The following is a 26,957-nucleotide window of genomic DNA, read 5'->3' as shown; positions in this document are numbered from 1 at the left end:
TCACTACTACAGACAAGAGAGCATAGGCCACCTAGCCTACGAGGTATGACATCAATTGAGTGCATAGGAGAGAGAGAGAGAGAGAGAGAGAGAGAGAGAGAGAGAGAGAGAGAGAGAGAGAGAGAGAGAGAGAGAGAGAGAGAGAGAGAGAGAGAGAGAGAGAGAGAGAGTCAACAATTTAGGCTTGCATTATGTCACATATATGCCTAAGATTGCAAATAAAGGATTGATTACAACATTCACAAAGTAGTGGCACTTAGAGACTAGTTCAGTCCACTTGTTGACAGATGACGCTACAATTACACTAGAGGATGAATGGCACATCCTACGAATCCCAAAACATGGAGAGTTGGTTGGTTATGCTCTGACAATAGTGAGAGCTCATAAAGGTATTCAAGTTGATCGCAAATAGAGTAGTGGTTCCAAGATATTCCATATGTATAGTGTTATGGTTAGGCACTAATACAAGGGCCACTTGAATATACATTACATTTTAGACATGTTTTGGACACTTCAAGGGATTTTACATAAAGGCCATAAAGTGATTACCTGATGCAAGATAATGATGAGGAGAACCTACCCTATAGCAAATATGAGAGGTATTCAATTGGTCCACTATTATAAGGCACTTCATGATTGAGGCATGACTACAATAGAGAGTGCACATGCAATTTAGAGAGACAAAATGTTATGACAAGGACAACACTTTTTGCACAATCTAGAAAAGAGATGAGAGTATGAGGAGCACTTCTCAAACACCAAGTGGCTTTTGCAAAGATTGAACTTAGAATCAAGACAAATAAGTCAAAGTAGATGTGATAGATGTAGGAACCACAATCAAAGTATGATAGATAGATGGTTTGCACAATAAAGGCCTATTCTATTGATAGATCATATTTACAAGTCTTTAAGATTTGAGTGCTCAAAGATAAGATAAATCTATTAATCTACAACAAAAGGCCACCAAGGGTCTAAGGCACTGAGAGCATACAAGCAAGGAAGCTACGGACTACAAGACACCATCTGGGAAATAGTAAGCGAGAACAAAATAAACAAAACAACAAAGAGGAGAGCATGAAGGAAAAGGATGAGGAGGATGGGGAAGAGGAGAATGAAGATGATGATGGAGATGGAGATGGTGGAGATGAGTATGGAGATAAGGATGACATCGGGGTGGGGGGGTGAGAATGGTGGTGATGGGGAGGATGAAGGGGATGCAAAGGATAGTGAAGGGGAGGTAGAGAACAACACAGAGTCAAGAAGCAAGGATGATGATGGTACAAATGTGATACCTATGTAAGTGGCGGAGGATAGAGGGGTTCCACTAGATGATGGGGATAGACAAGCACCCTAGAATACGTAGATGCTAAATGTGACCGTACAATATGATCAACCAAAAAAGTATAGGAGACAACGTTTCAAAGATGAAGGATCACTAGGTAGAGAGGGCAGCCTGGGGTACAGTGCATGTAGGGTGGTACAAAGAGCAATCAATACTCGCAACAAAGAGATCGTTCAACAATGAAAATCTTATGGATTAAGATGTTGGCATATAAACATGAAGAAGGCACACGACATCCTGGGGTAACTTTTAAACATCAAAATAAAACCAATGTTATAATATATAAATTTAAATGCATAAATGATGAAATAATAGAACACTGATAATAGTCTGATAAGGCATCTATGCTCATGATATAATAAAAATAAAGGTGTCGATGCACTTTTTATGAGCTGATATTTGAAAAACATGAATTTATATGTGAATAGATAAAAGAGTGTGTCATATGTTATCAAATTGTATGACCAAAATTATTTGAAACATGTGCAAGCAATCATACCACAAATGAGCATTGCATAACTTGGAAGTAACATCTAATATATAATATATGAAATAAGGAGACATTATAAATTATATAATATTGTTGAAGCACAATGAGCACATGCAAAACCAAGAAGAGGAGGGAACCTAATAGTTTTTAATCCTAACTTTGTGTTTTTTGAAGTAAAATGTTTTATATCAGCCCCAATTTTTTACAATAGCTTACTTGAATACTACACTACATATAAATAAAGTTTTTACACCATAGCTTCAAATACAATGCTACATCAACATTTTTTTAGCACAAGTGTTTTTACAAAGACAAAAAAATGAGATCAATAATGTGACATCACATGCATTGTTCATTTTATATTTATGAAATACATTTCAATCAATTATGAGTTTAATCATCAACATTGACATCTTTAGAGTCTCAACTATAAGGTAATGTTGTTTAAAACAATCAACATTATATAGAGTGTGATTACAACTATTGCAAAATGTTCACCTATAGGTTTATTTTCCCTATTAATGAAGAATACAAAAAGTTTAAGATCTAAAAGCACGCAATTTCCAACATATATATAACACACATTGAGTATATAAGGCTAAAGTATCTCTTACACAAAAGAGAATGTACAAATTGAAGAGTCAATTCAAGATAGGGAGAATAATTTAGGTCACATTTTTCAAAATTATGTACCAATAGCACATTACTAAATTTAGTTTTTTCAATATTTAATATAAATTATTTAAATTAATAGGATAAGCTTGGTAACTATCACAAAGGAATCATTTCACACCAATAATTTAACCATTTTAGAAATCAACATTAGTACACTTCGACATTTTAATTTTTAATATTATAAAATAAATCCATCCTATTATAATATTTTGATGGTTCACCAAGTTTTAATTATGCTATTGATTTAAATTTATATCCACAATGCTACATCAAACTATTGATTATTAAGCAAAGTAATTCCCGTTTCAATTCATTAACTTAATTCACCACTAGTTCTAATAATGCTATTGATTTAAGTTTATATACAAAATGCTAAATCACAATATTGATTATTAAGAAAAATCATTATATGATGCAATTTTTTAAGTATTTGAACACCACCTCAACATATACTCGCTTGGAACAAGTTACAAAACATCAAAACATTTTTTAGTATCTTCTACAAAATTCTCCGTTTCTTCTATTGACTCCAAAAAGTTCAAGCTTGTAATATATTAGAATATAAATTCTACAATGTTGTAAGCAAACTTGATACAAGTTTAACAATGTTGTAAATCAGAATACAAGTTTTACAATGTTGAAAATTAAATCAATGCATCTTCTATACAAAATTATATTGACTTGCATATTTAATTATAAATTAAAAAAATTCCTACAGTAACATAAGTGTATCTTCAATATTTCTATACAAAATTATATTGACTTGCATATTTACTTATATAAAACAAAATTTCCTACCGTAACCCCCTCACACCTCCTATAAGTGTATCTTCAATATTTCTATACAAAATTATAATGACTTGCATATTTACTTATAGAAAACAAAATTTCCTACCCTAACCCCCCTCACACCTCCTTTCCTCCTTTGGCTGCAAGTGTTAATAAGTAATAACTATATCATGTCTTTTGCGATATTGCTAATTTAACTGTATAGTTGTTCGAGTCAAACTCATTGACTCATATTTCATCTCTTTCCTATCATAACCCTCACACCACCTTCAGCTGCGAGTGCTAAAATATAATAACTATACCATGGCTACAAGTGCTAATAAATAATAACTACATCATGTCTATCCTGATATTGCTATCAGCGCTAATAAATAATAACAATATCATGTCTATTCTGATATTGCCATCAGGATTTAACTGCATATCCTGATCAAGATTTAACTGTATAATCCTAGCTGTTTGAGTCAAACTCATTAACTCATGTTTCATATCTTCTACTTATATATCATGTCGAGTACAAGTGTTAGTAAATAATAACAATATCAAATATTTGGCTCAAAAATTTGCATCAGTAAGTCAACTTTGAAGAGTATTTCACATGTAAGTTCAACTATAATGTTAGCTATGATGTACACATTGTTTGGTATATCAAGAAATATTCTTCGCAACGAGGAACCTTAAACTAGTTGAAAGAAGGGTTTAAAAATCTGAGAAGATCTGTCCCGTCGGCCTCTGCTCTATGAATAACTACAGGTTGAGGTTGGGGTTTTTCTGGCATTGCGGGAACTGCAGTCTATCCCTCCAACATCTTCAATGCTTCTGCCATACTCGGCCTTAATGCCACATTCACATGAGAACACAAAATTCCCACCATTACAAATCTCTCCATTGTTTTCATCTCTTCCCTCTCGCGCATTCTCCAATCTATCACTAGATCGATTTTATTCGAGACCTCGAGAAGCTTCCATACCCAATCGGTAAGATGGCATTGACTAGTTATATCCACGGCCCTTCTGCCGCTCATGATTTCCAGCAACACGACCCCAAAGCTATAGACATCGCAACGATCTGTGACCCCAAATGAGATTGCCCTTCCCTTATCGCAAGCCCAAAATCCGCAATGCAGGGATTCATGTCGTCATCCAGCAGAATATTGTCGGCCTTGATGTCTCTGTGATATATCGCTGGCCGAATTCCGTAATGCAGATAACACAACCCCTTTGCGATGCCGATTATTATCTTCTTCCTCTGCTCCCACGACAGTGCTCTCCCATTTCTAATTTTCCCTCCAAAAATGTGTTGATTCAGGCTGCCATTAGCGAGATAGTCGCAAACGAGAAACCGCTCATGGCAGCCCTGTTTGCCATCACCGGCAACGCCGAAACCACGGAGAGCCAACAAATTCCGGTGGTGAAAGCTGCTCATCATCTCCACCTCATTCTAGAAATCGTTGAGAGAGCACTTCTTCATTCTCTTCACGGCGATCATCTATCCGTCGGGAAGTTTTCCCTTGTACACAATTCCAAAGCTCCCCTGTCCGATTAAATTGGTGCAACTGAAATTGTTCGTTGCCTCCTCCAATTGCCGCGCATTGAACCACACTGGGCCAAGGTTTTCATGGAAAGAGGAATCCATTTTCTTCACAGAAATCATCTCATGAGCTTCGACAAGTCTTCCGTTACACACTATTCCATCGAAATTGCCCTGATCGATTATAATGGCGCAACTAAAATTCTTAGTTGCGTCCTTGATTGACAGTATATTGAACCGCACTACACCCATGTGAATTCTTGCAAAACGCCTAATTTTGGCCCTTGCACAGCACCAGTAACTGATTCCCATGCTGCAGAACAATATGATAGCCATGGCCGCCATTACCAGGAAGACCTCCATTTTCACCAATATTTTTCAATATCCAGTTTGCTACAACTCTGTCGACGAGTGAATTTATAAGGAGGGGCCAAATTACAGAAAAAAATGTTACCAAATACATAATCAGCTAAATTATAGAGAGGGGCTAAAATTGTAGATTTTTGTTGCCAAATCCATAATCAGCTAAATCATCGAGACTCGATCTGACAGAGCTGAAGGAATCTTTAGATTTGAAATGCGTGATCCGACTCCGCAGATCTACGGTTCACAGTGTCTTAAAAGTGCGCAAAAATAATATAAAACTTTTCTACCGTTGGATTTCGGTATCTCCGTTTCGAATATCTCGGCAGCTTTTCATTGTATAGTTGGATGTTTCCATTTCCCGTTTTATTTTTTCCTGAGACGTCCAAAGCTGCTAAATGAAATGATTTGTTTCTATCAAATCACAGATGAAGAACAAGAGACGCAATGCGCCTTATATGTGTAATCTAATTTTATTAATTATATTTTACTTTATTTGTATTTTTCTAAACAAATCAGTGTATAATTTGAATTGTAGCAATAATTCTTTCTAGATTTTTTAATTAAAAAAAATTGGATTTTGTAAATTAGCAAATTACATTATTATTATAATTATTTAAAAGTTTTAATGTGAGAAGTTTTTTCACTATATAAAATTATATATTACAAATTTAAATTAATTTTTAGGCTAAATAAAATAATTTTGTCAAATATAATAATAATAAGAAGTAAAGTAAACCGTAGGTTATAATTTTCTTTGCATGTAGGTTATGAATTAATCTATACAAAATTAAAATAAAATAGAATAAACCTATATATTATAGATATTACTTATGATGTGAAGGATGTTGCCATTAGGATTAAGTAATATGGAGAATGGTGGCAAAGGTTGAGTAAACTACCATTGCATGTGTCACTTGAGAAAGCTTGAATGTGGATATTTTCACATTTTGGCATCTCAACTTTACATAATGACTATTCATGTGGTCTATATTTATGCCAAAAAGTGATCTAAAAACATATCAAGCAACGTTATTTCCAGCACAAATGGATTGAAAGTCAAGATGTAATTTCACTTGGAAGATTAATTATTCTTGACCGCTATTTTCTATGATTTGTTCCACAACTTACATGAGAAGTCCTAGCTATACTAATCTGCATAAATCCGTCAATCATGCATTGACAGAAAGAATTGTTTCCCCAAAACATTGCTTGGCATTTTCAAGGATTCGGTAATTTGTTAAAAAAATGTGTTCACAACGAACCCAAATTATTTGATATCAATTTGCCATTCCACCTAAGGACGTTAAAAGGACCTGAATGCATAATTGAGATCAATATCTTGTTTCTTGAAATATATTGACATGCTAATTTACATATCCAAACTTACATTTTTACAAGAAAACCTACATCTAACTTTCACTTATATGCATGAGCATAGTTTGAATTTCCTAAATGTCCTGATTAGATAGCTGATATTTAGCACTAAATCCCACATTTACAAATAGATACATATACCTTTCCAATAGCTGCCAGTACTTAAAAACATCAACCGTTCCCTATTTAGACTACAAATATTCAAATTCCCTATTTAGAGTACAAATATTCAAATTTTCTAGGCATCAGATGTAATTCTATGCAGGTCCCATCAAAATTTTCAGAACACTATTTTCCCATCAAGAATACTTGTTCATGTTCTCACCCTGAAGACGGTCCAATTCAGCCTGTCAAGTAAAATGAAAAAGACTGTTATATTGGTGGAAGAGGGGGGGGGGGTGGGGTGTTTGCAAGAAAGCACACTGGAAACTACATTCTACCGCAAAGTCACAAACCAGAAAAAAGGCAAACAAGAGCTCATATTTAATATATAAAGCTTCTATGCACTCCCAAATAGCTATAGGTAGATGTACAAGTAGGCAGTTACATTTTTGGAAGAAGCCATGTCATAGTTTTTTTTTGTTGGACAAGTAACCTTACTTACGAAGCTCAAATACATAACAATCCATTGTAAAGGAATCAAGGAAATGGCAACACAAAAGTTCCATTACCATGCCTCAAGATTGATGCCTATGATCGAGGTTAAATAAATAATAGCTGGTTTATTAGGCTACATAAATTAAAATTTCTTTGAAAATGGCTTAAAGAAATCTCAACTTTTGCACATCACCCCAATACAGGCCCCATACTAACCTAGATGGCTTCTTAAATGTATCATCTCACTTTTAGGCATTACCTTTCTACTTACAAGCAAGTATGAGCTCAAAGTCACAAAAGCATGTGGCTGGGGGATACAGATCAAATTTATTGGAACATATACAGCCCCCGTCCGATGTTCATGCTAAGAAAGGGAAAATATTTTCTCAATCTAAAATTATAAAGCTATCTTTCACTCTCATTATTTTTAATGATATTGTTTCTTCAAAAAATCTGTATATGACATTCGGCTGTTCTGAATGGTAGTAATTCATCAATCCACTGATAGATCAAAACTCTTCCTATATAAATATATGAATATTCAATGGATACAAAAGATACTATCGAGTTCATATCACTTAGACCAAACCTGATGCATCGACTTCCCATTAAACTAAAAACCATTTTGATATATTATTTTTGAAAGCTCAAATCATTGAAGAAATAGTCCAAGAATATCAAATAGGATTTTTCATAACCTATGATATTTGCAAGATCAACCACTGGTAGAAAGCTAAATGATGCTAAATACCATCTCCAAAACATCACAGAGCTCCATGAATAGTCAGAATTGATGACATCCCAAAGTCAGCTCAGGTTAAGCAAAAATGCTTTGGCGCCTTATATTGAAAAAGGCTTTTAGATCAGAAAGGCTTTGACGTTTCTTTTCTTCCACCTTCAAAGAAAAGCTGGAAGGTGTGGTCTAATGATGAATGAGTTACAATGTACACCATTAACTCCTGGAGAGGAGAAATCGGCATTAAGAACTTATTACAACTCTATTGAAAAAAGGAAAAAAGTGTTGTTTGGCAAGGCTGAACAAATGGAAGGAGCTCAAGAATTTTCAGGAGGGAAAGGGCTAAAGGCATTAGTTTATACTAGCCATGCAAAAGAGGGATTTAAAAAAGGAGATCACTTTTAAGAGCATAGCCATGCAGAAGAGAGATTTAAAAAATGGTAAAGATGTGCATCAACCTCTTGATTATCACTCTGTTTCTTTCCAGTATATAGAAGGCCAAAGTACAGTTCAAAGAATATGAGATCCTATTCGTTCAGACGACACCATCTACGAGTACATTCACATTAATACAGAAATACATGTGAGAAATATAGTGATAAGAAGACCAAGCACAGAAAAAAGAGAAGTAAAGAACCATCCTCTTGCTAAAGTTCAACCTTGAAAGAGAATATAAACATATGCCATCCTCAAACACGAAAGATTCATCCCATGAATCTCTATGCTCATGAAGTTCAAACTTCAAAAAATTCAATTTTCTAGTATAATAAAAAAGTTGCAACAATCAGAAATATAACCTTCAAAAAATCAAGCAAATAAAGAATACAAACATCCCATGGGTTATGACAGATAAACTGCAATAGATTTAAAAGTCATGAAAAAATTTCCAAACTCAGCACTTCAAAAAACACCTTGAATAGAAGAAAGACTTTGCGAAGTCTAACTACATGAAAGATATACATGTAGTTTCAGCCAAGATACTGGAGGAACAGTCATCTAAACCCTTGTAAATATTCAGGATATGCACCTTGAGTTTCAGATTATCAATCATGCTGATTAGAACATGAAGGTACATGAGAACGAACATAATGGGACATTTATGATTATCATTATCATATTATGTAATAGTAATACTTTTCTGTTTTTCTTCTGAGCTTGAATAATAGGAATTCAAATAGTATACCTCTTACTAACAGGATCATAAAACTCAAGTATTCATTTATAAGGGTAATACAAACAGTTTATCATTTAATAATAGGATAAGAATACTTGAGTGTTCCATATAAAGGGGAATAGAGTGGGTATATTTAATTAGAAAATTGTGCTGAAATAGAGCAAAAGTAGCCAGTGCCATACAAAAATAAAAATATAATATTCATAAGGAGAAAGAATAATGCCCAAAGCCTTCACACTGGTATTCAATGATCAATCTCTTATCAAGGTCATTAATAACCTAGTTGTATGCTTGCATTTGAGAAGAGAAGGCAATACAAATAGTTTAAAATTTGATAATAGTATCAGCAAACTCAAGCATTCATTTAAAGGGGGGATAGAGAAGTTATATCTAATTAGAAAACTATGCTGAAATAGTTCAAGTGGTCACTTCCATACAAAACAATAAAACTCGTAAGGAGAAAGAATAATGATCAATACCATCAAGCCAACTTTTAAATGATCAAGCCCTTTATCAAGGTCATTAATTGCCGAATTGTATGCTTGCATTGGAGAAGACTGACTTGTTGTTTGAACCTGGAATGCCAAGAAAATTTGTCAATAGATACATCCATATAAACATACACTAAACTAGCCTAGTTTTCAATAACCACATGTTCCTGAGAGCTTAAACATTTTTTGGCAAATAAGAAGAGGATGCTTGGACCTAGCTATAAAGCTTATATCCAATCGCAATATTCTTTAAATTCCAAAGATAAAGATGGGCATGGAAGTGAGTTTAAATTGTTTTTATGACAAAGAAAATAACCTTGACAATAATCTTGTATTCCAGTGGGTGCGGCAGCTTGTAGCCAGCAAAAAGGACATTTGGATCTTTGTGCAATTGCCTGCACTTAAAGTGCATAGAGTTACAATAATTAATTTCAAATCCAAGCAGTCCTAAAAAAGGGCTATTTCCAACATTTATATAATGAAGAAACAAATTTATTTTGATTGCAAGCTTAGCTATCTCGAGCTAAAAAAAGTTGTTAGCTAATTCTGTATAACTAGACTATAATGAGTTTGAGGTAGGTTCTTATTTTCTATTCTTCTGGAGGAGGCTTGGAATTACCCTACCAATAAAATATTTCAGGTATATATTTGTCACTTACAAGAAATCAACTCAGTTATAAGCATACAAGAGCTCTTAAAAATAAGGGGTCATCTGTTGAAGCAATTCACTCTATTCAGAATCTAGCGTTCTGCATAAGTAACCAGATAACTGCCTTTACATTTGAACTACCTGCATTACTTTGCTGCCTTCTCTACCTCCAAATTTCTATTATCTAGCTTGGTAAAAATGACTATAACAGTTTACATTACCTTAAAAATTAAGTCTCAAAAGGGCTGAAAAGGCCGAACATTTTCCTATTTTTTTAGAGTTCCTGTCATTAGCAACTATAGGTAGAACCACTTATTCTTTTAAGCATTGATTTTTATTACCTAATGTCTTAAAATAAAACAATTCCATTTCATCTTTTTTACTTCTATTTGAACTTCACCCATTCTAGGCCCTTAAAACACATTATCGAACAGTATTATATTTCTATTGTCCTTGCTCTTTCTCCAAGTTTTCCTTCTCTATGTTACTAGAACTCACCCAACCACTTCTTCACGTGCTAGTCTGACATACACATGCCTTAACAACTCCCTTTAAGAACCAAAAAAGCAGAAATAATTCATTTTCCTGTATACTCAGCGCTTATGCTAGTGGCGTCTACAATTAGCATTATCTGTTGAAAACATAAACATCTAGTTACTCATATGAATACCTTACATTTCAGCAATTATATTTGATCATTAGAGAATTCCTACACTCAAAAAAGTTAAGACAAAGTAACAGTTGACTATGTTATAGTCAGTTTAGAGTCTAGACTTGAGAGAAAATTCACAGCTTTGATGCCCTTTAAATCCACATTACAAACTTTAATAAGATGCATTACAAGAAACTCATAGTGAAATCTTGCTTCGATTCCTTTCCTTCAACATGCCGATTGTGTTTTCTTTAACTAAATGGAAATAAGAACTTTACCAAATAATGATATTTAATGCTCACTTGTATTGATTCTCAAACTACTCCATACAGCTCGGTAGATAAAAGACCTCCAAAACTAATCAAATTAGCACACACTTGAACGCCACTGACAGAATGACAATGTTCTCTAAGAAGCTAGCCTATCTATGATACATGTTGGCAACCTTGAAAATAGAGCAATTCGAAATAATTATGAGAACTTGGTTCTTTTGACATATTGGATCAGTGAGAGCTACAAAAATAAAAGATCTACAATTCAACATCATGACAGTTACAACCACTGAGCAGTCATACTCTAACCTAGGTCCTTCGACAGTAAGATGCAAGCAATTAGAGCAACAAGAGAATTCTATCTCTTTCATAGCATCTTCAAAACAATAGACTCAATCATTCCTTGAGAAACTACTAGCAAACTATACCAGAAATTTCAGGGTTCAAATCCAACTACATGAATCAATGGTTCGTAAAATAGGACATGGAGAGAGCCTTCATGTGGTAACAGAAATATCATCCAATACATAGTTGATTAGTTATGCGTTTTCCTTCATATTCAACACACATCATAGCATGATCCAAAGGCAATAGAATAACAATGAAACGACACAGGATTTAGCCACACACAGGCTCCCCATGCTTTTAAAAGAAAATTCATACAAAGCTTCATGATTCTTTTCTGCATGCATATTTGATGTCAGCATGAGGATTATCTTATTTTGAAGAGCTCTTGTATGCTTATTTCAACAGATGACCCCCAATATGGATATGGCTGGACACAATATTAATAAATAACACATTTACATATATTTAACATAGTTTTCTAAGTTATTGTAGGAGATTTTCATTAATTCAAGGTAATATTGACATATAAATATTTGTTAAGTTAATTTAATTCTTTACAATATGTAAACATAGCAGGGCTACATTAGAAGGTAACCCAAAAACGGGTTGCTGCAATAGAAAAACATTTCATTTGTCTCTCATTGGTACAAGTTTTGTTTATACTAATTTTTTTTATTGCTTTAATAAATTTTTTTTTACATTGGTTAAACGGAAGATTTATGTTAAATCTTTTAAACAAACAGATCCCATAGCATTTGGTACGGTTCAAAAATCAAGTTTATTAGGAAGACATGGGTACAATATTCAACTTGTATCTTAGCAGTATTGGATATGTTTCCAAATTAGATATAGGGATATGCACACCAAAGGAGGTACAGAGGAGTTGCTGACAACAGTATGATCCATCATCAGAATGAGGGGGGTAACAATGCCAAAAATGGTTGAGCAACTGAATAGGCAACACTCTAGAGAAGGTGAAGAAAGCAATTTGGCTCTAAGAACACATAGGAAGGCAACTGAGTTCACAACAAACACTGTATAGATCTGAAAATGACCTACCCGTTCTTTAATGAATGTTGTTAAAATATAATTCAAAGCTATTATTGGCTTCCATAAAATAGCTTTGCAACTATTGTCACAACAAGAAACTTCCAAGTTTCCAAACTCCCCGAGCTAAAAAATTCCAATTACCATAGTGAGAAAGATGCAATAAGTGCTAGATATCAATTCCATAACAAAGGTTTTGTTACCTGTGAGTTATTGCCAAAAATTTCTAATTGTCAGAGAAGCCCAAAAAGAGTTAGTTTGCCCTATTATTTCCCAAGTCTTCAATTGTGATTGGATAATGTCCTCTCTTAATTGAGAAAGAAATACTTAAATCCCCACTATAGAATCAAATGGAAAAGTACTTACATACGAAGAATATTACCAATTGTATGGTCTTCTCTTTGGATGGTGAATGAAGCAACATTCATAATTTTCATGTCCCTTTCATAAGTAACTCTGAAAAAAAAAACATATCCAAGGTTTTCTTCTTAGGAAGATAAAACAACAAACAATATTATATAAATTTAAGTCAAAAAATAGAAGGCATTAAATCTCGCTTCCCCTAATATTCATGACAATAACTCAATCAGAAAACAAAACACAAAAAAAAAAAAAAAACACATATAATTGTCCAAGTATTTCCCTGATCCCTCAGTGATCAAATGCAAACATTAAACATGAAATAACAATTCCTAAATAAGAAAACAGCAATTGCGCAGAGATAGTAACCAAACAATTTTACCCAATATTAGGTCTGACCATGGGAATGATGAGTTTCACACCACAAACCCTAGTTCAATTCCCCCCACGCAGAGCACCATCTGCCATGGTGATGAGGCTACCTAGTAGTAGGGGTCACAATTATGGCAATGTGCACAGATAAAATCCCACCATGTTTCACTGTGGGGAACTTTAAGGTGGTCAAATGTAATCATATTAAGGAACCAATCTTACTCCCAAAGATCAAATACCAACATCAAATATGAAATAACAAATACCAAACGAGAAAAGAGCAATTGTGCAAAAATAGTAAACCAAACAAAGTGTTAGAAAACAAGCTAGTAATAAATCAAAAGAAAAATACTTATTAAGAAACTAGGCTCATCCCTGTCTTTTCTATGGAACCCCAAACAATTTTGCACAATATTAGGTCTAATGTGGGGAATGATGAGTTTCACATCGTAAACCTAGGTTCAAATCCCCATAGGCAGAGCAGCATCTGTCATGGCCATGACACCACCTAGTAGTAAGGATCACACTTAAGACAACGTGCAGACAAAATCCCACCATGGTCAAATGGAATGTCAAATGTAACCATACTAAGAAACCAATCTCACTCCCATGTCTACTATGAGATGCACTACCATTTATCCCAAAGTTTTAGGTCCTGAGAATTTTTGCTCAATTTGTTTCATGCCTTGTCAGTGGTATACCTGATAGACAATTCCTTATATATATATAAAATTAAAATACATATTTACATAGTAATATAAGTGAAATAATTTAAAAATAATAAGTTGTGATGTTTAAACCCAATTTTCCTTCCAAAATGGGTTGAGATTTTAAATTTGCCCACCTCAACATATCAGATTTTCGATTTATAATCAGATATCCAATTAATAATCGAATATCCGATTTACGATCGGATATCCGATTTACGATCGGATATCCGATTAGGCTTGGTAAATAGCAAGCCTACCCGGTCAACCCAAAAGACGTGTTTGAAGAGGGTTTTAGTGATAGTCAGACTTCGGGTAGCCGTCTGACAACATTATTTTGATCGAAATTGAATAAAATGAAAAGGGTTTTTTAATATTGATCTCTAGATTCCATAAATATAATTTCTGTCAAATTCTGAGTTCTATAAGTATTTATTAGTTAATTATCAATGAAGATAATTGTAAAGTGTTGATTGACATACTAATTGAAATAGCTATAACTTTCAAACGGTATAACATTTTTTAAATCTAAAAGTTGCATCACATTCTATACTACGGCTAGTATAAGAAAAAAAAAAATTTAATTTTAATTTGGTAAAATTTTCTATTAGTTAGGGTGGTTAGACACGAGACTTTTTTTTTTCGAAAAAGTTTTGGTAAAAAATTAATAGTTAATTATTTATTTGGAATAAAAATACTGAAAAATATGCATCACATTTAGGCATGAGTCTACTTTTCATATCTATAATTATATTAAAAAAATATTATGATTTGATTTTGCTTAAGGTGGTCAGACATACACCTACTTTTTATTTTTACCCTGAAATTTTCTTAGTACTGCATTAAAATTAAAACTTTTGACCAATTAATTATTTTTTTCTCCTGATAAGGCCTAGTAGTTTAGAAACAACATTCAATTTCTTACAAATCATTTTCTTACAATTTTTTGATATAAAGTCCATAACCACTTCAAAATTATGTGTCAAGTTGACATAAAACTGATTTGCTGATTTTTCACTGCCACTTAAGGCCATAGTTTGGTACACCATGATCCTACACATACGCAATAGATCCATTTTAATTTTCATACAAAATGCAAATTATAGAAAACTTGTGAAAATGTAAAATATCATACTTGTTCTTTACACATACTATATTTGGGACTTAAAACTATTAGATTTTCACTTAGAGATGCCATGAAATTTAAAATAAATACCTCTTAAGGTTTTTGGAATTAAAACAAAACCTAAATTATTTAATAAATGAAATTTAGAATGGTCCACCAAGAGATGTTCTTGAACTGAGATGTACTTTTTTTTCCATCGAGTATGGATTGCATCAAGTGTGCCAATAATTGTTAACACAAAAATTTACACTAGTACTTTGGGTATGACCCCCAAGAAACCTTATGAAATATTGAAACAACCTCCAAGTGTGAGAATTTCACATGTAAGGCTAACTTTACGGATTATGCTAATGTTTTTACAATCAAGGTGCAATGAAACTAACAACAGGTAAGGAAAAGAGAAAGGATAATTACATAAAATATAATTGGGGTGATGAAATAGATTGAATGCAGTTTCTCCCTACATGTAGTTGAATATAAAACTACATATATTTAAACTTTAATCTACCGTCCAAGAACTCATATGTAGACCATAACTAATGAGTTATTGAAAGGAAGTATAATCTTCACAATATAACATTAATGAGCAATCAAACACAACTATTAAACTCAAAAGATAGAAAAGAAATAATGAACACAAGGAAATAAATATCTACACATTGTATCATAGCGGTGAGAAGAGGTAAAGAACGAATTTTATTAATTGAGGTAATGACAAATTTATAGGTGTAGGGTATAGACAATGTATATAATAATAAGGGAGAACAACATCGAAAGTAAGTACAAAGCTAATTTTTAAAGAGATAGCATGACTTTAGTTGCAAAAATTGAGTTCAATCTACAACTAGACTAGAGTTAAAGTTACATAAAAGTAGGACAAGAAAATCATATCATAAAAATGATCACTGTGTGTACACCATATATATTAAGTTACATAAAATGGCCAAATGAAAATAATTCTACAGTTAAGAAAGACATCTCATACTTGGTAATTGACACTAAAAGATTTCATGACATTGATTTGTTTAATAAAAATTAAAGACACTTTCAAAGCATAAACAAGCACAAGACAACACCAGAGTTGCGTGCATAAAAAAACATAAGTGGTTCAACATTGAATTTTTAGTCCTCGAGTGCAAATAGTCACTGGTAAACAATCATGTCAGGTTCAAAAAATCCACTAATTTTTCTCATCAAAGAGATAACAAAAATTAACCCTATTGTAATCATGTTAGTCTATCAAAGAGATATGAGAAGAACTCATTATGATATATGTTTTTCTTATTGACCAAGGAAAGTGGATTCTACATCTTTAGATCTCATAAGAGAGACACAAAAGATCTCTCTCCAATGGATTTTTTTTCTATTGGAACATATTCGAATGGATCATATGGGTCAAAGGGGGTCATTCGGTAACCTATGACCCCATTTGACTCATTAAATGACAACATATGTCTCTAGGGGTCCTAGGACTCCTAGGGACATATTCAAAATCTTCATATGGGTCAAAAGGGGTCATAGGGTGACCTATGACTCCTTTGACCCATTAAAAATGACATATGTCTCTAGGGGCCCTATAACCCTTAAGGACATATTCAAATCATTTATATGGTTCAAATTGGGTCATAGGGTGACCTATGACACCCTTTGACCCATTAAACGACAACATATGTCCCTAGGGGTCCTAAGACCCATATGGACATATTCAAATTGTTCATATGGGTCAAAGGGGGTCATAGGGTGACCTATGACCCCCTTTGACCCATTAAACAACGACATATGTCTCTAGGGATCCTCTAACCCCTAGGGACATATTCAAATCGTTCAAATGGGTCAAAGGGGGTCATAAAGTGACTTATGACACCCTTTGACCCATTAAACGACGACATATGTCCTGAGGGGTCCTAGGACCCTTAAGGACATATTCGAATCGTTCATATGGGTCAAAGGGGGTAATAGGGTGCCCTATGACCCCCTTTGACCCATTAAATGATGACATATGTCCCTAAGGGTCCTAACGACATATTCAAATGGGTCATATGGGTCAAAAGGGGTCTTAGGGTGACCTACGACCCTCTTTGACCCATTAAACGACGACATATGTCCCTAGGGGTCCTAAAACCCCTAAGGACATATTCAAATCATTTATATGGGTCAAAGGGGGTCATAGGGTGCCTTATGACACCCTTTGACCCATTAAACGATGACATATGTCCCAAGGGGTCCTAGGACCCATAGAGACACATTTGAAACGTTTATATGGGTCAAATGGGCTCATAGGGTGACCTATGACCGCTTTGACTCATTAAATGACGACATATGTCCTTAGGGGTTCTAAGACCCTTAGTGACATATTTGAATGGGTAATATGGGTCAAAGGTAGTCATAGGGTGACCTATGACTCTTTTTGACCTATTAAATGACAACATATGTCGCTAGGGGTCCTAGAACCCCTAGGGACATATTTGAATGGGTCATATGAGTCAAAGGGGGTCATAGGGTGACCTATGACCCCCTTTGACCCATTAAACGATGACATATGTCCCTAGGGGTTCTAGGACCCGTAGGGACATATTCGAATCGTTCATATGAGTCAAAGGAGGTCATAGGGTGACCTATGACTCCTTTTGACCCATTAAACAATGACATATGTCCCTAGGGGTTCTATGACCCCTAGGGACATATTTGACTGGGTAATATGGGTCAAAGGGGATCATAGGGTGACCTATGACTCTTTTTGACCCATTAAATGATAACATATGCCACTAGGGGTCCTCGAACCCTTAGGAACATATTCGAATGGGTCATATGGGTCAAAGGAGGTCATAGGGTGACCTATGACCCCCTTTGACTCATTAAATGATGACATATGTCGCTAGGGGTCCTAGAACCCCTAGGGACATATTCGAATTGTTCATATGGGTCAAAGGGGATCATAGAGTAACCTATGACCCCCTTTGACCCATTAAACAATGACATATGTCCCTAGGGGTCTTGGGACCCCTAGGGACATGTTCAAATCGTTCATATGGGTCAAAGGGGCTCATAGGGTGACCTATGACTCCGTTTGACTCATTAAAAGATGACATATGTCCCTAAGGGTTCTAGGACTCCTAGGGACATATTCGAATGGGTAATATGGGTCAAAGGGGGTCATAGGGTGACCTATGACTCTCTTTGACCCATTAGACGACAACATATGTCTCTAGGGGTCCTAGAACCTCTAGGGACATATTCAATGGGTAATATGATTCAAAGGGAGTCATAGGGTGACCTATGATGCTCCTTGACCCATTAAACGACGACATATGTTGCTAGGGGTCTTCGGTCCCCTAGGAACATATTCGAATGGGTCATATGGTTCAAATGAGGTCATAGGGTGACCTATGACCCCCTTTGACCCATTAAATGACAACATATGTCCCTAGCGGTTCTAGGACCCTTAGGGACATATTCGAATGGGTCATATGGGTCAAAGGGGGTCACAGAGTGACTTATGACCCCCTTTGACTCATAAAATGATGACATATATCTCTAGGGGTCCTATAACCCCTAGGAACATATTCAAATCGTTCATATGGGTCAAAGATTGTCATAGGGTGACCTATGACACCCTTTGACCCATTAAATGATGACATGTCCCTAAGGGTCCTAGGATCCTTAGGGATATATTCGAATCGTTCATATCGGTCAAATTAAATGATGACATATGTCACTAGAGATCCTCGGACCCCTAGGAAGATATTCGAATGGGTCATATGGGTCGAAGAGGGTCACAGGGTGACCTATGATCCCCTTTGACCCATTAAACGATGACATACCCTTTTGACCCATATGAACGATTCGAATATGTCCCTACGGGTCCTAAGACCCTTAGAAAAATATTCAAATCGTTCATATGGGTCATAGGGGGTCATAGGGTGACCTATGATGCCCTTTGACCCATTAAAGGACGAAATATGTCCTTAGGCATCCTTGGACCCTTAAGGACTTATTCAAATCATTCATATGGGTAAAAGGTGGTCATAGGGTGCCCTGTGACCCCCTTTGACCCATTAAACGACGACATATGTCCCTAAGGGTCCTAGGGACATATTCGAATGGGTCATATGGGTCAAAGGGGGTCATTGACCTATGACCCCCTTTGACCCATTAAATGACGACATATGTCGCTAAGGGTCCTAAGACCCCTAAGGACATATTCGAATTGTTCATATGGGTCAAAAGGGGTCATCGGATGCCTTATGACACCCTTTGACCCATTAAACGACAACATATGTTCCTAGGGATATATTCGAATCGTTCATATGGGTCAAAAGGGGTCATAGGGTGACTTATGACCCCCTTTGACCCATTAAATGATGACATATGTTGCTAGAGGTCCTCGGACTCCTAGGAACATATTCGAACGGATCATATGTGTCAAAGGGGGTCATAGGGTGACCTATGACCCCGTTTGACCCATTAAACGACAACATATGTCTTTAGAGGTCCTAGGACTCCTAGGGACATATTGAAATTGTTCATATGGGTCAAAGGGGGTCATAGGGTGACCTATGACCCCCTTTGACCTATTAAACGATGAAATATGTCTCTAGGGGCCCTATAGCTCCTAGGGATATATTCAAATCATTCATATGGGTCAAATGGGGTCATAGGGTGACCTATGACACCCTTTGACCCATTAAACGACGACATGTCCTTAGGGGTTCTAAGGTCATATTCAAATTGTTCATATGAGTCAAAGTGGGTTATAGGATGACCTATGACCCCCTTTGACCCATTAAATGACGACATATGTCTCTAGGGGTCCTATAACCCTTAGGGACATATTCAAATCTTTCAAATGGGTCAAAGGGGGTCATAGGGTGACCTATGACACCCTTTGACCCATATGAACGATGACATATGTCCTTAGGGGTCCTAGGACCCCTCAGGACATATTCGAATCATTCATATGGGTCAAAGGGGGTAATAGGGTGCCCTATGACCCCCTTTGCCCCATTAAATGTGACATATGTCCCTAAGGGTCTTAAGGACATATTCAAATGGGTCATATTGGTCAAAGGGGGTCATAGGGTGACCTATGAGCCTCTTTAACCCATTAAACGACGACATATGTCCCTAGGGGTCCTAAAACCCCTAGGAACATATTCGAATCGTTCATATGAGTCAAAGGGGGTCATAGGGTGCCTTATGACACCATTTGACTCATTAAGCAATGACATATGTCCCAAAGGATCTTAGGACCCATAGGGACATATTTGAAATGTTCATATGGGTCAAATAGGCTCATAGGGTGACCTATGACCCCTTTTGACTCATTAAACGATTACATATGTCCTTAGGGGTTCTAAGACTCCTAGAGACATATTTGAATGGGTAATATGAGCCAAAGGTGGTCATATGGTGACCTATGACTCTCTTTAACCCATTAAACGACAACATATGTCTTTAGGGGTCCTAGAACCCTTAGGGACATATTCGAATGAGTCATATGAGTCAAAGGGGATCATAGGGTGACCTATGAACCCCTTTGACCTATTAAATGATGACATATGTCCCTAGAAGTTTTAGAACCCCTAGGGACATATTCGAATCGTTCATATGAGTCAAAGGAGGTCATAGGGTGACCTATGACTCCCTTTGACTCATTAAACAACCACATATGTCCCTAAGGGTTCTAAGACACCTAAGGACATATTTGAATGGGTAATATGGGTCAGAGGGGGTCATTAGGTGACCTGACTATTTTTGACGCATTAAACGAAAACATATGTCGCTAGGGGTCCTCGAACCCTTAGGAACATATTCAAATAGGTCATATGGGTCAAAGGGGGTCATAGGGTGACCTATGACCCCTTTTGACCCATTAAACGACGACATATGTCGCTAGGGTTCCTAGAAACCCTAAAGACATATTCGAATTGTTCATATGGATCAAAGGGGATCATAGAGAGACCTATGATCCCCTTTGACCTATTAAACGATGACATGTCCCTAGGAGTCTTGGGACCCCTAGGGACATATTTGAATCGTTGATATGGGTCAAAGGGGGTCATAGGGTGACCTATGACTCCCTTTGACCCATTAAACGATAACATATGTCCCTAGGGGTTCTAAGCCTCCTCAGGACATATTCGAATGGGTAATATGGGTCAAAGGGGGTCATAGGGTGACCTATGACTCTCTTTGACCCATTAGATGACAACATATGTCTTTAGGGGTCCTAGAACCCCTAGGGACATATTCAATGGGTAATATGGGTCAAAGGGAGTCATAAGGTGACATATGACACTCTTTGACCCATTAAACGATGACATATGTTGCTAGGGGTCTTCAGACCCCTAAGAACATATTCGAATGGGTCATATGGTTCGAATGGGATCATAGGGTGACCTATGACCCCCTTTGACCTATTAAATGACAACATATGTCCCTAGGGGTTCTAGGACCCCTAGGGACATATTCGAATGGCTCATATGGGTCAAAGGGGGTCATAGGGTGACTTATGACCCCCTTTGACCCATTAAACGACGACATATATCTCTAGGTGTCCTATAACCCCTAGGGACATATTCAAATTGTTTATATGGGTCAAAGGGGGTCATAGGGTGACCTATGACACCCTTTGACCCATTAAACGATGACATATGTCTCTAGGGGTCATAGGATCCCTAGGGATATATTTGAATCGTTCATATGGGTCAAAGGGGGTCATAGGGTGACCTATGACCCCCTTGAACCAATTAAACGATGACATATGTCGCTAGAGGTCCTCAAACCCCTAGGAACATATTTGAATGGGTCATATGGGTCAAAGGGGGTCATAGGGTGACCTATGATCCCCTTTGACACATTAAATGACAACATATGTCTCTAGGGGTCCTAGAACCCCTAGGGACATATTCAAATTGTTCCTATGGGTCAAAGGGGGTCATAGGTTGACCCATTAAACGATGAGATATGTCTCTAGGGGTCCTATAACCCCTAGGGACATATTCAAATCGTTCATATGGGTCAAAGGGGTTCATAGGGTGACCTACGACCCTCTTTGACCTGTGAAATGACGACATATGTCCCTAGGGGTCCTAAGACCCATACAGACATATTCAAATCATTCATATGGGTCAAAGGGGGTCATACGGTGTCTTATGACACCCTTTGACCCATTAAATGATGACATATGTCTGTAGGGGTCCTAGGACGCATAGGGACATATTTGAATCGTTCATATGGGTCAAAGGGGCTCATAAGGTGACCTATGACCCCCTTTGACCCATTAAACGATGACATATGTCTCTAGGGGTCCTAGAACCTTTAGGGACATATTCGAATGGGTCATATGAATCAAAGGGGGTCATAGGGTGACCTATGAACCCCTTTGACCCATTAAATGACGACATATGTCCCTAGGGGTTTTAGGACCCCTAGGGACATATTCAAATTGTTCATATGAGTCAAAGGAGGTCATAGGGTGACCTATGACTTCGTTTTACTCATTAAACGATGACATATGTCCCTAGGGGTTCCAGGACCCCTAAGGACATATTCGAATGGGTAATATGGGTTAAAGGGGGTCATAGGGTGACCTATGACTCTTTTTGACCCATTAAATGACAACATATGTCGCTAGGGGTCCTCGAACCCTTAGGAACATATTCGAATAGGTCATATGGGTCAATGGGGGTCATAGGGTGACCTATGACCCCCTTTGACCCTTTAAACGACGACATATGTCTCTAGGGGTCCTAGAACCCCTAGGGACATATTCGAATTGTTCATATGGGTCAAAGGGGATCATAGAGTGACCTATGACCCCCTTTGACCTATTAAACGACAACATATGTCCCTAGGGGTCTTGGGACCCCTAGGGACATATTTGAATCGTTCATATGGGTCAAAGGGGGTCATAGGGTGACCTATGACTCTCTTTGATCCATTAAACGATGACAGATGTCCCTAGGTGTTTTAGGACTCCTAAGGACATATTCGAATGGGTAATATGGGTCAAAGGGGGTCATAGGGTGACCTATGACTCTCTTTGACCCATTAGACGACAACATATGTCTCTAGGGGTCCTAGAACCCCTAGGGACATATTCAATGGGTAATATGATTCAAAGGGAGTCATAAGGTGAGCTATGATGCTCTTTGACCCATTAAACGATGACATATGTTGTTAGGGGTCTTCAGACCCTTAGGAACATATTCGAATGGGTCATATGGTTCAAATGAGGTCATAGGGTGACCTATGACCCCTTTTGACCCATTAAATGACATCATATGTCCCTAGGGGTTCTAGGACCCCTAGGGACATATTCGAAAGGGTCATATGGGTCAAAGGGGGTCAGAGGGTGACTTATGACCCCCTTTGACCCATAAAATGATGACATATATCTCTAAGGTTCCTGTAACCCCTAGGGACATATTCGAATCATTCATATGGGTCAAAGGGGGTCAAAGGGTGACCTATGGCATCCTTTGACCCATTAAACGATGACATATGTCTCTAAGGGTCCTAGGACCTCTAAGGATATATTTGAATCGTTCATATGGGTCAAAGGGGGTCATAGGGTGAGCTATGACCCCCTTTAATCCATTAAACGATGACATATGTTGCTAGAGGTCCTCAGACCCCTAGGAACATATTTGAATGGGTCATATGTGTCAAAGGGGGTCATAGGGTGACCTATGACCCCCTTTGACCCATTAAATGATGACATATGTCTCCAGGGGTCCTAGAACCCCTAAGGACATATTCGAATTGTTCATATGGGTCAAAGGGGGTCATAGGTTGACCCATTAAATGATGACATATGTCTCTAGGGGTCTTATAACCCCTAGGGACATATTCAAATCGTTCATATGGGTCAAAGGGGTTCATAGGGTGACCTACGACCCTCTTTGACCCGTTAAACGACAACATATGTCCCTAGGGGTCCTAAGACCCCTAGGGACATATTCAAACCGTTCATATGGGTCAAAGGGTGTGATTCGGTGTCTTATGACACCCTTTGACCCATTAAACGATGACATATGTCCGTAGGGGTCCTAGGACCCATAGGGACATATTTGAATCGTTCATATGGGTCAAAGGGGCTCATAGGGTGACCTATGGCCCCCTTTGACCCATTAAACAATGACATATGTCACTAGGGGTTCTAAGACCCCTAACTTGACTTTGAAGCATTCTTAGGAGGTCTCCACAACCTGAAAAATTGCAATGACTTTCAAACCGTGGGGCCTTTTGAGCTGATTCTTTTTCTGGAATGCTCTAAATCACAATTACATTCATCTGGCCAATTCACACCTTCTAGGTTACCAAAATGATGGCCCAATTGCATGCTCCTATTTTTTTAGGATTTTCTAGCACACTGATAGTTGAACTGTGAGAGTTGGAACCTTTATTTGACCCAAATGGGTGTCAAAAAATGAAAACACATGAAATAGAAACTAAGTCTAAGTACATTTTTTTGGGTGACACAAGATTGCCCTTATACCTCTGGATGCTCCTGCATCATCATACTTCCCTTAAAGACCCTACAAATCAGATTGCTTAACATACATGTCACCTTTACAAATAGCTTCTAGCTTTTTCCATGCCTCATGGGCTATCATTTATCCATAGATGTGAGAATACTCTATATCAGACAAGACACTAATCAAATATTAACTTTCTATCATGCATATAAAATTGGCTAGTTGTCTCTGCTATCTCATACTCTTCCTAAGATCTCCCATAATTTCTTGTGTATCCCGATGCCTTTTTTAAACCTCATGGTTACTATTTCCAACTACAGAGGATGGAATATTAGCCTCTATATCTTCTGGATGCATTTCATGTTGCATCGGCTTTTCCATATTTTGTGAATCTTCACCACATGATCCTACTTTGTAGTAGTAACTATACTTGAGATTTGATGCCTTTGACTTGGTCGATTTATCCTTGTAGCTTTTATCAGCTACTCACTTTGATCATCTAGTAGAAAATATTTATACCTTCTAAATGCCTTTTCCTCCATGAGCTTAACATCACATCTGAGTATAACTCTTCTAGTGTTTGGAAAAAAATTCCTATAATCCTTTGAGGTTTTACTATACCAAAAAAATTACCCCATATCTATAGTTAGATCTTACTTAGTACATGTGTATCACTTGGAATATGAAAATATATCAAACTTCCAAATATATTGAAGCGACTAATATCTAGCTTCTTCCCTATGAAAGCTTCCTCTGGTGTCATCTTCCCTAGCATCTTGTGTGGAGATTTGTTGTATGTGTATACTATTGTACTACATGTCTCTTCCCATAGGTAACAAGGCATGTCTTGGTCATGTAGCATATAACATTTTCTACCTTATATATAGAATGATTCTTTCTCCCAGCAACTCCATTCTACTATATATTATAAGGAATATTTCAATCTCTTTTGATTCCTTCCTTGGTATTCCCTTTGTACTAGATCAAGAACAACCTCAAATCTAGCGTCACTCATTAGAAAAGATGGTTTTGTAAACTTCCCCAAAAAATATCCTTTACATGCATCATAATGATCTGTGCTTATCTCTAGAATACATGTCACTATCTCTTGAAGAAATTTAAGTTATCCATGACGAATAAGGCCCATCCTCCTATTCTATATCTCTCTAAGACAATGCTAATGGATCAGAATTAGTTCATACAACTAAACACTTAGCAAAGGGCCACACCATCTTTTCACCTCTTTAGACACCCTTTAACCACTTCTTAGAGATTCCAAAAGATCAAACTCTGACTCTGTTCCAGCACCAACTAACACCCACTTTGAGTCACAGATCTAATTGGCTATATTAGGCTGGGTTACAAAGGAAGTATGAGTACTACCAATCCATACATACCAACCATACCAAAATTTTACTACTAACAATCCGTACAAGCCATACAAAATTGAAACAACAGAGAAAAAGGTAGAAATTCTAAGTTTTATTCAATGTTTTCTGCTCATTGGTCAAGTTTATCACATATAAATATGAATATCTAGTATAGTTGGATAGCTTTGTGAATCTTCTTTCTGTTGCACTTGGAATGAGGTTCTAATTCACTCTACAACTCTAGATATTCCCATTTTACTAATTGTTGTCCCCATTTTGCACCATTACCTAGTGTTTCATCTATTTTCCCTCATATCTTGAGATTCCACCATGGAAAATTAATGAACCTTGGTGGAATCTGAGTTAGGACAATTTTTTTTATGTTCCTTTTGGTTTTAGATCAAAAGAATAAGGTTGGAGAGAAAAACTTGATGCCCTAGGCATGCAAGATCCATGTGCATGCTAGATTGTAGCAACATATTCCATAACTCACTACAGAGAAGGTTTCGAGGCTTGAAAATTAGTATGTGATCATCTTACAAGATCCTCCTCATGTTCCAATTTCTGGTTTGAATTTTTTTTCAAGGGGTAGGGTACTTCCTTTGTTAATGGATGCCTAATTACCTACATTCCTAAGTAAGCCTTAAAAAACTTAGTTGCTGCATACTTCTCTTGAGATCCCAAGGCTTTAGTATGTTGTATAAAACCCAAAAGGGTATCCAAACCTATGATTCTTTTCTTTGGGTTGTGAGGAGATGTTTGTGATTTTTCATGTTTAAGGCTATAAGCCTAGTCTTGAGTTTGTGAAGCAACTAGCCAATGAAAGTTGCATAGTTTGAATCTAATGTTGGATTCATGTTAGTTTGGACCTAAATAGACCCTTTCCATGCTTGGAAGTCACCCTTGGTCATTATTTTTTAGTTGTGGGGTTTTGTGTCAAATATGCCTATGGGCCACTTTTTAGGCATAAAAATGAGCAATATAGATGATTTTTCAAGGAATTTTTTT

The 26,957-nt window shown here is 36.6% G+C and overlaps 2 pseudogenes; both read right to left on the bottom strand.

The window, feature by feature from the left end:
* Positions 1–4,316: 4,316 nt before the first annotated feature.
* LOC149577717 (putative receptor-like protein kinase At1g11050 pseudogene) lies at positions 4,317–4,724 on the bottom strand (annotated as a pseudogene).
* Positions 4,725–5,351: 627 nt separating this feature from the next.
* The window catches only part of LOC149577716 (uncharacterized), a 32,830-nt pseudogene continuing 11,224 nt past the window's right edge, over positions 5,352–26,957 (bottom strand).

This window comes from Cupressus sempervirens, chromosome 1 (assembly GCF_028749045.1).
Source record: "Cupressus sempervirens isolate cs-2001-9-10 chromosome 1, ASM2874904v1, whole genome shotgun sequence".
NCBI lineage: Eukaryota > Viridiplantae > Streptophyta > Pinopsida > Cupressales > Cupressaceae > Cupressus > Cupressus sempervirens.
This window is presented reverse-complemented; position numbering and strand designations above follow the sequence as displayed.